Here is a 2680-nt window from a genome sequence, read left to right on the forward strand (position 1 = left end):
CTTACACCCAACCCCCAGACAATGGGTCATGTGGTGGATTTACATTTGCACCTGGAAGTCAGAGGTTGTGTATAATGCGTTATGGGCTTGGGCTTAGAAACTCCAAAGTGCATAATGAAGTTCACCTGACCTACAACCTTTATGTTGAATTTGGCACTAAAGCCTTCGCCTCAGGTGTCATTTATCAGACTCCCTCAACACTTTAATCAAAACAAGATTTATTTTAAGAATATAGTTAATATATATATAACACACAAGAATTTTTATCAATTACAAACATAAAGACACCACACATCTACAGAAATCTATGTATAACACTTAATGAATTCTCCTTTAACTGTTTCAATTCAATAACAAAATCCAATAAACCATAAACCCCTATTCAAGGGCGTGGCCCAGCACACTGCATTCTCACTTGAATGGGGCTGGTCCTTTCCCTAAGATTTTGATCCAGTCTCAACCAGCAGATTCAAACTCCTTCCTTCCATAAAGCAAACTACCGGTATAATTTTAAGTTACTAAAGCAGCTAGCCACATCCAATGTTTTTTACAAGTTTTTAAAATGAAAATAGAGAAAGACAGGGAATAACACTTCTTTCCTCCTCTGCACTCCAAAACAGACAAAATGAAACTGAAACCCAAACACCGTACAGCCACAGCCCAGCTCCACCCACAAAATGACATCACTAAAGCCATGTGCGAAGACAAAAACCTTTCTTAAAGGGATACTCATGTCAAATATTAGGTACAGAATTGCTTTATGCAAATCATGAAAGGGACTGGTGTCTGATTCCCAGTTTTTGAGTGAGCAGCCCATCATGGAGTACTTGATAGGAATACAGGGCAGGGATTTTGAACTGGTATTGGCAGAAACAGTGGTGGCCAGCAACATCGTCGCCATGAAGCATAATTATGATAAAATGTTTAAACTGAGTGAGAAGATCATGCTATGTGTCGGAGAAGTTGGAGACAATTTGCAGAGTACATTCAGAAAAATGCACAGCTTTACAAAATGAACTGTCCCCTTCAGCAGCTACCAACTTCACGCGCAAAAGCCTGGCAGAGTACCTTCGAAGTCGGACACCCTACCATGTGAATATGCTTTAAGCTTACTGCGATGAGCATGAGGGCCCTGCACTGTATTACATGGGCTACCTCCCAGCTTTGGCTAAAGCCCTTTTTACTGCTCATGGATATGGAGCTTTTCTGACACTCAGTATCTTGGACCGATACTATAAACCAGAACTCACGCGCAAAGAGGCAGTGGAGCTCCTGAAGAAGTGCTTGCAAGAGATTCAAAAACAATTTATTCTGAATCTTCCCACCTTTACTGTCCAGGTCATTGATAACAATGGTGTTCATGATATGGAGCAGAATTCTGTGTCAAATTTATCATTTTACTTTCCGCCATATTTTTTGTTTTTTACTTACTGAAATTTGTGTATATGAGCTCAAATAAAGGCTGAGATTCATCCCCAAAAAAAAAATCATCACAGGGGCCATACCTTAAAAAAGATATATTGGCATTGGAGGGAGTGCAGTGTAGATTCACTAAATTGCAATGAAAGATTACAAAGTGGGGCTGTATTTCCTGAAATTTGGAAGATTAAGGTGATTTGATTGGATTTTTCAAGATATTAAGGGAAACTGTTAGGGCAGATGGAGACCAACTATTTCCATGGTTGCAGAATCTAAGACACGAGGATATAGCCTAAGAAATGAAGTCAGGAAAAATTTCTACACAAAAAGGGCCGTAAAGGTTTGGGACACTCTTCTGCAAATAGCAATTTATGCAAAGTCAAATGTTGGTTTTATATCCGAGATAAGGCTTTTGTCAACCAGAGGTATTAAGGGATACGGCAGAGGTAGAACTGACTGAGGGGCTAAGTGGCCTACTTATTCCTTTATCTATGTGCCTACTGGCAGGCTGAGGGAAGATAGGTTGGAGAAACCACTAATATCAAACCTAATCCTGTCTTCACCATGTACCAAATGCCAATGATCAAAAGATGCAAATTGTATTCCTTCCCTGCTACACCAGCGAAGATTGGATAACGCATCAACACTCAAAGCTGAAATTTTCCTCCTCTTTATTTTTAACGTTATTCCTTTCTCAGAGTTACAAAGCAAATGCACAGAGTTGACAGGGCAAGCCCTCAATTCTTCTCCTTGCTTGCTCCAAAAGCCAATTCAAGTTCAAATTGAATCCAATTCATGGTCCCCACAGAGGGACATACAAGATCCAGGCTTACAATAGGTATTACACCTGACCTCAAGCTTGGTGATCCTACGCTTGATCTTAGCCAAAAGGCCGAGAATTTTCCTCACCTTTATATTTTTAAAAAATAAAATTAGAGTACCCAATTCATTTTTCCAATTAAGGGGCAATTTAGCATGGCCAATCCATCTATCCCTTACATCTTTGGGTTGTGGAGGCGAAACCCACGCAAACACGGGGAGAATGTGCAAACTCCACACGGACAGTGACCCAGAGCCGGGATCAAACCTGGGACCTCAGCGCCGTGAGGGTGCAGTGCTACCCACTGCGCCACCGTGCTGCCCTTTCCTCACCTTTATGGCTAAATGTCACTTCACACATTACACCAACTACTAAATGATCCCGAGGAGAGGCATTAATAGTTTTGAGAGTACACTTCAACATCACAATAAAACAGACATA

At 40.8% G+C, this 2680-nt stretch overlaps 2 pseudogenes; one reads left to right on the plus strand and one right to left on the minus strand.

Moving 5' to 3' along the window:
• Window positions 1-818: 818 nt before the first annotated feature.
• On the plus strand, window positions 819-1434 carry LOC119965682 (annotated as a pseudogene).
• A 663-nt stretch (window positions 1435-2097) lies between these two features.
• On the minus strand, window positions 2098-2323 carry LOC119966727 (annotated as a pseudogene).
• Between the last annotated feature and the right edge of the window lie 357 nt (window positions 2324-2680).

This window comes from Scyliorhinus canicula, chromosome 5, assembly GCF_902713615.1.
Source record: "Scyliorhinus canicula chromosome 5, sScyCan1.1, whole genome shotgun sequence".
Classification (NCBI taxonomy): Eukaryota; Metazoa; Chordata; class Chondrichthyes; order Carcharhiniformes; family Scyliorhinidae; genus Scyliorhinus; species Scyliorhinus canicula.